Source organism: Pinus tabuliformis, chromosome 5_2 (genome assembly GCF_031772625.1).
Source record: "Pinus tabuliformis cultivar Carrire ecotype Pingquan chromosome 5_2, CPIR1, whole genome shotgun sequence".
Taxonomy (NCBI): domain Eukaryota; kingdom Viridiplantae; phylum Streptophyta; class Pinopsida; order Pinales; family Pinaceae; genus Pinus; species Pinus tabuliformis.
The window spans coordinates 1,058,056,063-1,058,072,616 of record NC_142306.1 but is presented as its reverse complement, the minus strand read 5'-3'; positions in this window follow the sequence as shown (position 1 = coordinate 1,058,072,616).

Sequence of the window (16,554 nt, the reverse complement as noted above, 5' to 3'; positions counted from 1 at the left end):
TAGCATTTCTGCAACCATACTTTCAATTTCACTCTTTTGGGCATAGGGATATATGTAAGGCCTAATGTTTGGAGGAACACCTCCTGAATCAAATGAATAGCATGATCATGATCACGAATAGGTGGGAGACCTTTGAGAGTCTCAAATACCTTAGAATGATTTTCCAAGACTTTTTGGAGATCTGGATAAATAGATGATTTTGATGTGGGAACCTTTAGCAAACATAATTGTGCAATTACGCCTCGTTGTTCTTTCTTTAGAAGCTTTATCATTCCATTAGAGATGATTATCTTTCCTGGTTTCCCCGCGATACCTCTTAATTCAACTTCCTTTCCTTCCGAAGAAAATTCCATGAAAAGTTCTTGAAAAGTAAAAGCTATTGTACCCGAGGATTGTAGCCATTGGACTCCTAGTACAACATCAACACCACCCAATGGAATGGAAAGCATTGGGCTATTCAATACATATTCTCCCATGGATAGCTTGATATTATGGCACTTTCTAGAGCAATTTATGGTTCCTCCACTTACAACCATCACTTGACACTCTGGTGCTGGATATAGGAAGCAATTCAATTCCTTGGCTATCTTACAATGAATAAAATTATGGGTACTGCCCGAATCAATCAACACTATTACCTTTTTCTTCTTGATATGTCTTTCTATCTTGATAGTTTGTGTAATGGTAATTCCACCAATGCATTACAAGATATGGTCGGTTCCATTTCCTCTTTCTCTAGGGTTTGTTCCTGGTGTATATCCTCTTCTTTTGATGCTTCTTGTTCCTTTTCTTCTTCCTCTTCACAATCTATGTAAAATAATTTCTTCTCAGCACACTTATGACCTTTAGTGTATTTGTTATCACAATTGTAAAAAAGCCCTTTTGCTCATTTTTCTTCCAATTGTTAGGGTGTCAACCTTGTAGGTTGTGGAAGGCTAGGGGAAACAACAATTCCATCCTTATAGTTGTGAGTGGTAGGCTTCCTTGTTGCCATAATTTTGCTTTCCATTTTTCTTGCGAACTTGAATTCCTTCTCCAATGAGTCAGGTTCCCAAAGGCGAATCTCATGTTGGATGTTATCCTTTAAAGTCCCTATGAACACATCAATCCTATGCTCCTCTGGAATATATTTTACCCTTACATTCAATTTTTGGAAGTCCTCAATGTGCTCCATCATTGACCCCTTTTGTTTGAGGTTTATCAATTGGCTAAAAAAAGTGTTGCTTTTTGTATCCTCATAATGTGCCATTATTTCTTCTATAAAAATTTTCCAAGCAACAATTTGTTTACGAGAGCAAAGCCATCGATACCATACAAACTGATTTTCTTCCAAATATAAAGATGCAATGCGTACCTTTTGTGTGTTTTTCACATTATGGAGATCGAAATATTGCTCCATCTGTAGTATCCATGTTACAGGATCCTTGCCATCAAACTTCCTCATATCGATCTTTGGAACATGGTGGGTCTTCAATCCAACATTAGAGTCTATGAAATCATGATTAACATTTCTTTTATTCTCATCATGAGTTTCCTTTACTACCCTTTCACCATTAGTAAGCATTTCTTGTAGCACCTTATTCAAATCTATCTTCAAATATTCCATCTTAGCGTCCATGCCATTCATCTTAGCTTCCATGCCATTCATATTAGCTTCCATGCCATCCATCTTAGCTTCCACGCCATCCATCTTAACTTGCACACCATTCATATTAGCTTCAACGCCATTCATCTTAGCTTCGGTTACCTTTTGTGAGAGTGAAATTTGTTGCACTTGGTCTCGTAATTTTGATATATCATGTTGCATTTCTTCCTATTTTTCATGAGTCATGCTAGAGATTTTAGGTTGCTTACTATGTGTTTCCATTTTCTTTCTTCGGGGCATCAATTAATGATAATTATGCTTCACTATTCCCTTTGAACTTCAACCTATTTTTTCAACCCAAACTTATGCAAAATTTTAAAAGGACTACACACCTTTTTTCGCTTTGTACAAGCTCGATATTGAATCTGTTGTATCTTTGTAATTGCGGATCTCCAAGGTCTAAAATTTCTTCTTGTGGTAGCCCCACGAGGTCTCCTTCAAATTCCACCAGTCTTATCAAAATTGGATTCTCCAAGAAAGAGTTATGCCCAATCTCCCAATATGACCTAATTATATAATTTTTTTGTAGAGCGAACTTGTACGTCATGCCATGTGTCACTGTTTCGACCTTCGGATCTGAAAAAGATACACATAAAACTAAAGTCCATCTTATTTTTGTAACTTCTTATGAAATTTCAATATTATGCTCAGAGAGAAAGTTATGACGATTTTACCAAGGTCACCTGTTTGGAATGTAATTCAGGAGTCTGCAAAAACCCTAACTTCCTCAGATCATATCTCCAAAAATATAGCGAGACAATATTTGAAACATGAACTCGAGGTTCAGAATGATTTCGGCTCAAATGGGTTTTTTTTTAGCTTTTGAAATGTCGCAAAAAAATATTTATAGCGAAAATTCCACTATGACCTATTTGGAGTAAAGAAACCCTAGAATCCAAAGCTCTGATACCAAATGTTATGAAACCAGCACACAAAAACATATAAAAGAAAGATCAACGCCTTAGAATTCAACGTCTTCGAAGGGGAAACCTCCTTTACATTACACAAATGAACAATTCTTGGATGATACAATTGAAAACACCTCCTTTCTATATATAGGAGTCTAAGGGGTCACAATATAATCAAAGCCGACATAACAATAATAATATAAGGGCACAACAATAACAATAGTGGGTTTCTATGGGGCACAATAATAACAATATGGGGAAAATAGGGTCACAACAATAATAATAAGGGCCACAATGAAAATAGCAATGGGGGAATCACTAATATTATAGGGACCTAATAGCAACTGTCAAACCCTAGATAAAAACTCTGGAAGCTCCCAATAAGGCTCACTGTGAGAGATTGAAACTTCTTGGTCGCTCCCTTAGCCACTATGTGCGAGAATCTGTGTCTGACCCGGACACTCCCTAGAAGACTATATGTGTGCGTATGGGGAAAAACACACACAAAACTACTCCAAACCCCCAATCACTCCCTCCCTGCTATTGTGCGAGTGATTGTGACTTCTTAGTTGCACCCTTGACCTCACTGTGCAAGTGTCTGGGGACCAACATCTACTTTAGAAACCTTAGACGCTCCCTTCAAGCTTCTTTGTGAGCATATGAGACCTCCCATTCGCACCCTTGACCACTCTGTTCATACGTCTGAGGTGGAGAATTCTTAGTTACAAGCCAGTGAATGAGAAACAAAAACCACAGATTTGTATGAGCTTCAACCCAGTAGTTTTAAACCCTTGAGCGAACTTCCTCCATTTGACCTATGCGAACCAAGATAATAGAAGAGAGTAGAAGATGAATTGATCAACATGTCCAAATGATCTTGAGGTCTCTTCTAGTTATAGGCTTCCATGAGAATCCACTTGATGTTGAGGCCGACTTGTCCAATTGTACATGTGCTTAGGGCCGACCTATTCCAATATACATGAGTGGATAAAATAAATTCAAAAACCAACTTCTGCTTGTCCAAATAGGGTTATATTTAGGTTGATTTTGGTCCTCTCGAAAAGAGGAATCTATTGCAATTATTATCTTCATCATATGGGCTATCCAAAGTGGAATTTGTCCTTAGTTGCATTATTTTAACATTTGGACTTTAGATAAAATATAAATTTTAAAGTTGCTCAATTTATGTTATAGTGGGATAACATTCATATGATGTTTTTGATGCCTTTTGAGTTAACTTAACCATGGAGTGTAGCATTAACTTAAATCATGGGGATGCATGAAGAGACAAATGTGTTGTGTTACTAAGTGGAGTGGGCTACCGTGTGAACTTGAATGGAGTGTGGACCTACATGGAGTAGAGTGGCATGTGAACCTGGAGCATTGGACCTGCGTGCTATGAATTGCAATCTCTAACAAGTATACCATGTTTATATTTAACTTATAAACATAACATATTTTCAAAAAATTAAAGGGATTCAATTTGCTGGAATAGTGAAAAGTGTTATTTTTCATTATTAGAGGGAATCAAAACATGTTTACATTTGAGACCAAGTGTAAAAAAGAGATTATACTATCTCTTATAATTTATTGAAATATCCCAAGTATAAAGAGTTTTCTAAGAGGGTTTAAAGGGAGTTGTAAGAGATTTAAAAGTTGAAGGTTAATTAAGGGATTATATTGTTCTTTTCTCTTTTGTAAAGAGACATCCGTTCTAATTATGCATATGTGTTGCTATATTTGTACTCAAACTTATTAAAACAATTCTTGATGGTGGTTGAGTCTTGTTTTTGAGACAATTATGTGTGTTTTTTTACTTCTTTTAACATCTTGTTCAATTTCTATAATAACGACAAGAAATATAGTGCTTCCAAAAATCACAAGTATTAATTATTTTTATTGGAGCAAAATAATGCAACCAATATTTATTAGAAAATATCTATGGGAGTTGGTAATTGATGGTTATGATATGATTTTTGAAGATGAATATAAAACACTAAACACTGATGGAAAAAAAAATGAAGGAAACTATCAAGAAAGATAATGAAGCACTTTGCTTAATTGGCAACGAAATTGATGAATCCATTTTTTCGAGAATTAGTGTAGCACAAACATCTAATCGTGCATGGTATATATTAAAAAACACGAATGCAGGAGCAATAGTAACTAAATTACAAACATTAAGGACGATGTTTAAAAATTCAAAGATGCAAAGTATTGAATATATGAATGATTATATTGCAAAACTTCAAGATCTCATGAATTATATGAGGACATTGGGTGAAGAAGTTCCATGAATAAGAATGACTAAGAAGATCATAAGGAGTCTAATATCAAAATTATAAATAGTCATTGCAAGTATCATGGTTTTTATGTAATCAGCATGGATGAATTAAGTGGATATTTTTTAGTTGTTGAAAAGAGTTCTTCAAGTGAGTACATGGACAATGTTTTCTCTACAACATATAGAGGTAGGATAGTTTCATAATCAAGGTTTTTATAGTCAGAATAGAAATAAGCAAAATTCACAAGGAAGTGCATTCACTTCAAGAGGAAGAGGAAGAGATGGATATCAAGAAAGAAAAGGACCATGGTGTTATTATTGTCACAAGATTGTTATGCAAATTTAGAGATAATAAATGAAAAGGTGCCAACATAATTTTTGAAGAAACAAGAAACGATAAGTTATTAATATCAATTTTGATGAAACACAATGAAAAAATTGATGCGTGGTCTATTGATTCAATATGTTCAACTCATATGACATTGTAGGAAGAGCTGTTTACTAGAATAAATTATGTGTATTTTGGTAAAGTCATATTCGGTGATGATAATGTTTCAAAGGTGAAAGGAAAATTTACAATGGAAATTCCAAATTTGCATGGGAAAAAGATCTAAATGAATAGTAGCAACAATGGGGTCACTTGAGAGATACAATAGTAACAGTGGGATCATTATCTATTAGCAACATATGCAATGTTACATTGTCTATGTTGATGCCACCAAAGTGTAGGTTTGAACCCGGTACCTAAATTACCCGTAAACAAATTCTTAAAAAAAAAACAATGGCGAGAACATAAAACAAATATATACATAGATTTTCCCTTGGGTCTCAAAACTGGGACTACCAGATTGATTTTTCATTATATTCCTTTCAATGTTACAATACATATATATACATGTCGAAGCATTCATAAAACCCAATCAATAACCCTGGATTAGAACATAATCGTAGTTCCCTTAACCAGATCTACAAAATACCATGGGCAGAAAATCATCATGCCAAAAACCACGTGCAAAAGCCATGCACACAACCATGGGTTGGTTCACCCACCATCTATTTGTCCTCCCCCCATCCTTGGGTTTGCCCAATTATTATTGGGTCCACATAAAAATAAATAATTTATATTCATGGAAATAATATAATGCACACCCAATATTCTCCCACTTGTTGTTTTCTTTCCACACAAGGGGTCACAGGATAGGAGAGCTTAGTCATTGGTCTAGGCTTGCAATGCCCATAGTTTTTCTACACCAAGAAAACTTATCAGTGCTCAAAGAATTCGTTAATTCATCTGCAAAAAGCTTCAAAGTTTCCACCTTTACCAACAACACCTTTTTTTCCTCAGCCATATCCCTCACAAAGTGATACTCAACATCAATGTGCTTTGTCTTTGAATGATAAGTAGGGCTCTTTGCCAAAAAAATTACACTTTGGCTGCTACAGTCTATCCTTATAGCTCACTGTACCAACCCCATACTTGAACACAATCTCTGCAACCAAACCGATTCCTTCCTTGCATGAGTGGCTACCATGTACTGAACCTTTGTAGTTGAAAGAGCCACTACTATTGTCTCTTGCTCATCCAACTGAATGCTCCTACAAATAGGTTAAAACATACCCACTTGTATATCTTCTTCGATCTAGATCTCCAACCAATTCTACATCAACAAAGCCACGAATGTCCAAAAATTTGTCCAATCCTGGTCTCCCCTGGTAGCACAGATCATAATCACTAGTGCCATGTAAATACCTGAAAAACTCGCTTCATTGTTGTCCAATGCTCCTTCCCTGGTTTTGAGATAAAGCTGCTCAATAATTTTATTGCATGTGCAATGTCTGGTTTAGTACAAACCATTGCATACATCAGGCTACCAACTACACTCGCATATGAAACACGAGACATGCCCTCTTCCTCTTCTTGTGTCTTGGGACATTGTTCAATAAATAACTTTACACCTACAAGAATATGAACCTTCACCGGTTTACTATCATGCATATTAAACCTATGCAATATTATCTCAACATACTTCCTTTGGCTTAACCAGAGTTTCCTCTTCGCTCCATATCATTTAATTTCCATCCCCAAAATATAGTTTGCAGCACCAAGATCCTTCATGTCGAATTTGGAGGAAAATTGGGCCTTCAAATCTTGGATAATTTCTTTGTCATTTCCAATCAAAAACATATCATCCACATATAAGACCAAATATATAAAACGGTCACCAATTAATTTAAAATGCACACATTGATCCACTTTGTTTCTTTTTAAGCCAAGTCCTCGTATATATGTATCAAATTTTTTATACCACATCCTTGGTGACTATTTTAACCCATACAAAGACTTTTTAAACGTACATATCAATTCTTTCTTACCCTTAGCTGTAAAGCCTTCTGGTTGCTTCATGTAGATCTCTTCTTCCAGATCCCAGTAAAGGAATGATGTCTGCACATCCATCTATTTTACCTCAAAATCAAAAGCAACAACAACATATAAAAGTAATCTAATAGAAGCTATCTTGGAAACAGGAGAAAAAATATCATTGAAATCAATTCCCGACATCTGGGAATAACCTTTTGTTACCAACCGAGCTTTGTATTTATCCACCTTTCATTTTGCATTCATATTCTTCTTAAACACCCATTTGTTTCCAATGGGTTCCCTTCCAACTGACAACTTCATCAGATCCCGAGCCTCCTTTTCCAAAGGTGCCATTTCATCAACCATGGCCTCTTTCCACATTTTTCCATCCTCTGAATCCACTACCTCCCTGAAATTTCTTGGATCATCACCAGTAATAGATAAAGAAAAATTTGAATAGAAAGCAGATGGAATATACCTCTCTAGTTGCCTTCTCTCTCAAACTGATCTTCTCAAAATTGGAGTATGTGGCTCTTCTTCTTCTTCTTCTTGTTTTGTTGTAGAGTTTGATTCTTCCTCCTTTAGTTCAAACTCTATCTTTTTAGATTCCTTTATTATGAATTCTTGTTTAATAACATCCTTCACCTCTCTAAACACCACATCTCGATTGTACCAATAAAAATGCACCTTTCAGATTTACTATCCAACTTGGTTCTTTTCTTCTTTGGAACATGTATATATGCATCACAGCTAAATAACCTCAGATGTGAAAGAGAGGGTTTCTTACCAGCCCATACCTCATGTGGATTCTTATCCTCCAATGCTGATGAAGGTGATCTATTAACCAGGTAACATGCAATATCCACTGCCTCTGCCCATAATTCCTACCCTAATCTAGCACCATTGAGCATGCTTCTTGGCCTTTCCATGAACATCCTATTCATTCTTTCTGCAACTCCATTTTGTGAGGTGTGTATGGAGTAGTATTTTTCTGTGTTATCCCACGCTTCTTATAGAACTCTTAAAATTCATTCTTGCAAAACTCTCCACCATTATCTATCCTCAACACCTTAGTCTTCTTCTCTGTCTGATTTTCCACCAGAGCCTTAAATTATTTAAACCTGCCAAATACTTCATATTTCTTCCTGAGGAAATATATCCACTTATTCCTTGAGAATTCATCTATAAATGAGATATAATACACATACTTACCCAATGATGGAACTAACACAAGTCCAAACGCATCACTATGCACAAGCTGTAATATCCCTTTTTCCCTCTTAGCACCCGAGGGGAAACTCACTTGATTCTGCTTCCCATATACACAATGTTCACAAAAATCGAAATCCAGAGAGAAATTAGACATACCTTCTACCATACCATTACTGTGCAGTATTCGAAGGCCCTTCTCTCCAATATTTCCAAGCCTTTGATGCCATAACATGGTATTTTCTCTAGATACCACTAGATTATCTTCTCCACTTTCAAGAACCACAAAATTGTTGCACCCATCAATAACAGTGCTACCTAGAAGCTTGTACAGAGTTCCATTCAGAACTCCCCACATCAATACAAGTGCTCCCTGAACCATCTTGTAGGTATCTTTCTCGAACACTATTTTTACACCTGTATCTTTCTTGCTTACATAAATCAAATTTCTGGCCAATGCAGGAATATGCAGAACATCGGGAAGTGTTCTAATCCTTCCACCTTGAAACTTCAACTTGAATTTTCAATGTCTAATGATTCTGGCCTTCCTATCATCCCCTAGGAATACATCACCACCATCATATTTCTCATACTCGGAGAACCACTCCCTATGGGGAGTAAAGTGAAAGGATGCACTTGCGTCAATCAACCATGCCTCATGATCTACATGTGTACTTTAAGAAAAAGCCAAGTACACATCCCCACCTTCATCTGAGGTGGTTTTTTCCTCTGCAGAAGGAGCATCATCAAATCCATTTACTTTCTTAGGAGCTTTAGATTTACAATGATTTTTGTAGTGCCCTTCTTTTCCACATTTCCAGCATACCTTTATAGGTTTTCTTGGAGATCTAGCTCTCCCTCTTGATTTAGATCTCCCACTTGAAGACTTATTTTTGTTTCTATTTTGGTACCGTCCCCTTACAGACAAGGCATCCCTATTCTGGCTCTCCATATTTTTCTGTCTCATCTCCTCTGACAACAAGGATGAGACTATTTCATAAAACTTCAAGGCAATTGTATTGCTACCTATTGCAACAACTAGACTATCCCACAAATTTGGTAGAGCACACAACAAAATGATGCACTTATCTTTGTCTAAAATTTTAATGTCAACATATAACAACTAACTTACCACAATATTAAAGGTGTTTAGATGCTTTGTCACCGAGTCTCCATCCTTCATCCTCAAGTGATACAAACTTTTCCATAGGTATAATTTATTCACCAGAGACTTAGATTGGTCCAAAGTCCTAAATTGTCCCACAAAGCCTTCACCGTAGCTTCCCCCGATACATTCAACAATATTGAATCGGATAGACACATTCGTATTGTGCTCTTCACCTTTCGATCTAGCTTCATGATCCAGGAGGATTCTCAAAATGCTCGAAATTTTCAGTCTCAGATGGTCCTAAAACTAGTACCAAGTTATAGTTCTCATCGCGATGATTCCAATGGTATATTCAGTTTCATGAATGGATTCTGTATGAGCAAGAAAGCACCCGCTGAAGTTTTTTGCAAATAGGTAAAAAAAGTGTGCCTTTGCAGGACAGGTGGCAGCTCCACATCTCAACGCATGGCAGGTGGTTAAAGTCAAGCTTGGGTCAAAGTCAATGGAGGAGGTGGATGGGCAGAGCCAAGGCTTGAACTTGCGACCTCCCAATCCTATTACAAATTTCTTACCAGCACACCATGGCACATCGTTCCATTATATTTGCGCACAAACTTATATTTCTTATTGATTAAATATGGTTTTGGGGGGAAAGGGTTGGCGGATTTTGCTAGATCTGGTGGCCTTGCCAAACCCTCAACTGTTTTAACAAACAAAACAGGTAGTGCTACATTTGGCAAAATCCATATACAAATCCGAAAGCCTGAGTTTAAACCATACCTATATATTGGATTAGTGTTTGATGCAATTATAAAGACTATTTCTTAATATTCTACAGATATAAATATCGGGACTATATATAGATATCCTTTGGTTGGGTATTAAAACTTTGGTTAATATATATTAAATGTACAATAGAGTTCAATTAGCGTGGCCCAATTAAAATTTTTGAAATATAATTTTGTTTAAACTATATACTATATGCCATAACACCGAGTTATACCATTGTGCCACAATGTAATGTTGTTCAACCAATCGAACCATATGCCATCTATAGCCTAAGAGGTTCAATCCTAGAACCTTCCTGAGGCTTATAAAAGAGTTAGCCATTGCACCAGTGTAGTTGGGAGTGAATTGTGAGTTTTAGGACAGGGTGTTGTATGTGACTTTTTTTCTTCATGTAATCATATCTTGGCCATTCTTGAGCCAAATTGAGAATGGAGACATGCATTAGAAAGTTGAGATAGAAGGATTTGTTTTTATAGTAACCGGAAGTGCCTGTGTGCACAGATCAGTTGGTGAAATCTCATGTAAAGAAACTATTTGGATCATTTCCTAATAAAATGAACGCCCACTTCCAAGCGGACTCGGAGACGTAGTCCAGAAGGGACGAACTCCATCAACAATTTGTTGTGTTTTATTCTTCTCTTTATGTTGTTATGTTATTTTCTTCTCTCAAGTTCATGTTTAAGGCATATTAATATTCAATTTCCTGCTTTCATTCACACATATACAACCTTAGTTAATGTTGGTAAAGTTGCGCAAATAATCAATCCTGTAGATTTCAGATCACTTCACCCAGTATTTTGCCTACATTCCTATTGGTGTCAAACCAGGATCTACAAAAATCCACTGATCTCGGTCCACCAACAAATCCTCCACCTTGATCTTCAACAACTCAAAACTCTGCCCATTAAATTTCTCGATCTTATCTTTCCATTGTTCGCCATCTTCTCTTACCGCAAGAATCGATCCCACAAATCTCCCACTGAACATGGTCTACCACAGGCCTGAGAAAAACTCCTTATATATATATATATATATATATATATATATATATATATATATATATATATATATATATATATATATATATATAGATATGTCGAAGCATTTATAAACCCCAATCCATAACCAGAATTAGAACATAACTGTAGTTCCCTTGATCGGATCTACAAAATACCATGGGAAAAAAACCATCATGCCCAAAACCATGTGCAAAACCCATGCACAAAACCATGGGTAGGTTTGCCCACCATCTGTGGGTCTACCCCCCATCCTTGGGTCTGCATAAAAAATAAAAATAAAAATAAAAATATCGAGGTGTTGCCCCAATCCCGTGCATGGGGGTTACTGCCCCCCCTATGATCCCCCTGCTGCGCTCGATTTAACGTACAATGTGTGGAACTAGTCGTGGGAATAATATAACACACACCTAACACAAAGTAGTTATAAATCAAAACTGAGAACAATTACAAGTCAAACCTGAGAGAAATACAAATAAACAAAATCACAATAACAACAATACAAAGAGACAAAATCATAGGGGGAGCAAATGAATAAGGAAAGCAACATGGATGAATGAGCAAAGAAAAAGAGATGATGCCTTCATAACAAGTAATAATATACTAAATCCTAGATGTTACTGCCTACATGCAGAGAAAGAGAAAAAGACGTTACTGAACATATGTTATAGGCTACGGACTTGAGAAAACATCACATACTCTAGGCAATGTTAATATGATCAGACCTTCTTCCAATTCAGAATAATGGAAAACAAATCAAAACAAAGTTATAAGTGGATTATGAGCCAACCTTCTGCCAAAATCAGAATTACAAGTGGATAACTAAAGTATGTGTTACCTATTAGTGCACCTGATTGAAAAGATATACGTTACAATGGAATGTTACCTAGTCAACAAACTAGAGCAGTGACATAGGATTGACAGATCAGGATTGATAAAGAGGAATCTCACACCTATTACATTCCAGAGCAGTTATAACTAACTGTGCACACTTGTGGTATGATGTAACTACAAAATTGTTTCGAAAGCAATATGCAAGTCAAAGAAAATCCTAGCATGTCTTCAATGGAACTAAGAAATATAAGTGTAAGTCTAAGCCCGAAGGGAGGTGTTTGAAGTCAAATTCTGCTTTGATCAAGACCTAGAAGAAAAGTAAGCAACATGAGCAAGGGTGGTGCTTTTGCTAGCTTCGGATCCTAAATCCTATCCTACAGCAGAGGTTACCGGTCTAGTAGCCTTCGATCCAACAAGTTTAATCCCAAAACAAGTTTAATCCCAAAACATTGTGTAGTTAATCTAGTGTATTGAGTTGAGGGAGATGGATATAAAGTTAGATGACAAAACACTAAATTTGTTCATGAATAGGTCGCAAAAGTAGTCTCTGGGTTTTAAGTTCTGAGGTCAGTTGAGTTTCATTACAAATCGACCCCCTTTCCATTGATGTCAAAGGAGGAGGTAAGGAGAAATAAGGAGATAGGGGGATGACCTAATCAATGTGTTCATCAATGACAACGGGAAGATTGATGGCAGAGTTAGCATTGATGTCAAAGTTGTTTTGATTTTGTGGCCCTCAGAACAACAAAACAATGTAACTGATGCAACCAAATTGTATCACTCATAGGTTAATTTTTAGGGAATATTCAAAATGCAATGGCTACACCAATGTTTGCTTAGGGATATCTCTTCCTAATGAACCCTTGCATATTTTTCATGTATATACAGTTTAAGTTAAAATATGAACGTATATCTGTGATACATTGGCTATATGCATTAGCTTTCCTATACTCCTCACGGCCAAAGGAGAAATGGATTAGATGTAGATGTGCTATGTGATGTATATTATAATGATCATCTAGAAATATCCTTTATTGTAAACAATTTTGTCTAGTACAAAATATGAAGATATGGTTGATTGATTCATGAAATTGGAAAAATAAGAAAATATAAAAACCCCTTGCATAATCCTTCAATTTCAGAAACATGGAAACATTTTACTTAGATCTTTTCAACAAACATATTTGTGTTCATACTATAGGTTTCTTTGATGGATTTTTCTATTATCCAACAACCAAAGGTGTTCCTTGAAGGGAATAACCTTGGTTTATATTTTTGTACACTTGGATAGTGCAATTTTACTCTTTTCAATTGCATAAAATAGGAAAAGGGTGAGATTGGATTTGCTTTATTATTATGGAAGGTTATCTTTCTTTCTCTCTCTCTCTCTCTCTCTCTCTCTCTCTCTCTCTCTCTCTCTCTCTCTCTCTCTCTCTCTCTATCTATCTATCTATCTATATAGATATATTAGGATGCTTCTGAACTGATCCTAACAAACTCAATATAAGTTGAAGGTCAACAAACGTGCATTGACAAACCATTCAAGTGTAGGAATTTTGCCTAGCTCTAAACAACAAAGGTCGGACATGCTCCCTACACTTAGGGCATGTGATTTGAAAGGAATTTCTAGCACATTTGGCACTAGGGTTTACAAGTGGAGGACTGATTGTCTGAAGATAAACTCACAACAAAGCTAGAGGTAGTGGATAGAGGAGTATTCAACTTGTAAAATGTCCAACAATCATCTTCAAAGAGCATTTTCTAGTGCCATCGTACAATTTTCATTCAAAATAATATAGAAAAGATAAAGTGAACCAAAAAAGAAGTTGGTTCAATCAAGTCATAAGTGTATGCATATGAGTTGGAAAGAGGTTACTCATGCCTAGATTGAAGAATGAATAAAAGTTGGAAAGAGGTTTGATTTACCATCTTAAAATCTCAGGAATAAGGAGGATCTTACATCAAATCCCACTTCAAGCTATATTGGTTCTAATTATAAACCACACTACAAAGTTGAGAAGGCACTAATGCAATCAATTCTGCATAAAAATTTAGATAGCGAGAATCAAAGCCCTTCCAATAAGAATGATTCCAAGGTACATGATATTTAACAATGATTACTAGACAAAACTAATGGAAGCAGTGAAACAAAAGTATGTCTAGAAGTATGATTGCAAGTATGTTTGCAGATGTCTTGAAACAAGTTTTAGTCTTCTCCAAATTGGAGAACAAACACAGTTTCATCACAGGAAACTTGTATTTGTAGCCTAACTTGCAGTGGAAAATGAGTGTCTGTAGCCTATATTCCCAATGGGTAATCAACGTCTATTTTTTTGTAGCATGGATAAAGAAAACCACGAGCCTTGGCTTATGCAACCATTGGAGTTGGCTTATATTACTCTATTTTTTTAATATTTCAAGGTTTAGTTGTTTTGACTTGATCTTTAAAGATTTGGAAGATCATGAAATGAATGGGTGGGCCACTAAATCACTTCAAATACTTGCATTGGAATACAAGCATTCAATGAGTTATGTACATAAAAATATGCATTTTTGGATGGTAGAGTTTCTAGTGAATTGAATTTTGTGATAAATAGTTCATGAATTGCCTAGCAAAGAGAGAAAGAGGAAGAGGAGAAAAAGTGAAACAAAATTGAGGAATAGGAGTAGAGGAGAATAAACAAATACAAAAGGGATAGAGATAGAGTACAAAATAGAGACAAAGAGAAGGAATAGGTAAGCCAACAAAATAAAACTTTTATATATCAAGGGATTGGTGTCTCCATTCAAGTAGTAGCCCAAAAAATAATGGGTTGGAGCCTGTAAGAAGTGGGAGTGGGTGCTTCCAGCAAGTTGTAGCTTGTAAAATGAAAGAGTGTTTGAAGCTTCCTATAGGTAGAAGCCTACAAAATTGATGTAAAATAGGGAGTGGGTGCTTGCCTTTACATCACAACAAAAATTCAAGGTTTTCTCCTTTGATGAGTTTCCATTTATATCTGGTGTCTACATGTGTTGAATGTGTTTCTTATATGTTTTCCTTTGAATTCATGGTTAATTTGTGAATGCCTATATATATATAGGTCAAGGTTGATGTAATCTTTGGAAAACTTAGACAACTTGACATCAAGCTTATAGAGATTACATCAGGCTTGACCTATGGCTTGAGAACCACAACCTAGGGGCATCTAAGCCATTAAATCACCCGGGGATCACACCCAGCCTGGTCCACACCATCCCTTAACATGGATGGATTTTTTCCCACGAAGTCTCAAACTGATGACCTTCACATCACAGAGTGACTTAATAGTGCATCCCATCATCGTTTATTATACACCCTGTGGGCGTTGAACACATAAATATACTGATTGTTACAAAAAGAAAAAGAAGAAGATAAAAGGCTGTTAAAATAAGTTGAAATCAGTCATTGCTAAAAGTCACAATTATTGATTCACCCCCCTCTCAGTAATTGCCTAGGTTTCAAACATTATTGAGTCAAAATTTACAAATTTATGTGGGAAATATGGAATACCAATGGGACAATCCTAAAATCACTATCCACAAGACAATGGCTTAGTTGAATAAAAAAAAAAATTGATACAAATTTTGAAGAAGACGATGCCTAAAAATCAGAGAAATTAACATAAAAGGTTGTTGAATTCCTTATAGAAGTAGTACATCCCACCAGAAGTAGTACATCCCAAAACTCCCTTTCATTTGGTGTATGGAAATATGGAAGGTTTCTTATACATCTAGAAATAAATGCATTGATTACAACAAGCCAACTATAAGATGAAGAGGGATTCACACCCATGCAAATGAGGCTTCATGAATTTATTTAGTTAAAAGTTCAAAGGGAACAAGATTTCAGGATTATTCAAAAGAGACAACACACAATGACCATAAAATTTAATAAAGGAGCTACAAATAAAGATTTTTCCAATGGATAGCTCGCTTTGCTACAAAAAACATTAAGGATAAATCTTCCATGCTTACCAAATTTGATGCTCTATAGATTGGACGTTATCTGATTAATAAGATTAATGGTTGCAATTCGTATGTTTTGAAGGGATAGATGACCAAGTTTAAAAGCTCCTAGTTAGTGGGTAGGCCTTAAGAATTTCTTCGCCCAAAGATTTCAAAGTCCTCTCTGTACCATAGAAGTGTAGAAAGTTGTACATATTTTACTTGTTTCATAGTTCATCCTTCTTGCATATTTTTTGTTGAAGGATTTCGAATCCATGCCCAATATATTCAAGGCCTTTGGGTTTCCCAGTAACCCACAAGGGGTCACCATCCCACAATTGGATTCGAAATGTTGATCTATTTTTTTGTACCATCATAACCATCATATATTGCTTGTTATTACCCCAAATTTCATACTTAGTCATTTAAAAAAAAGTGG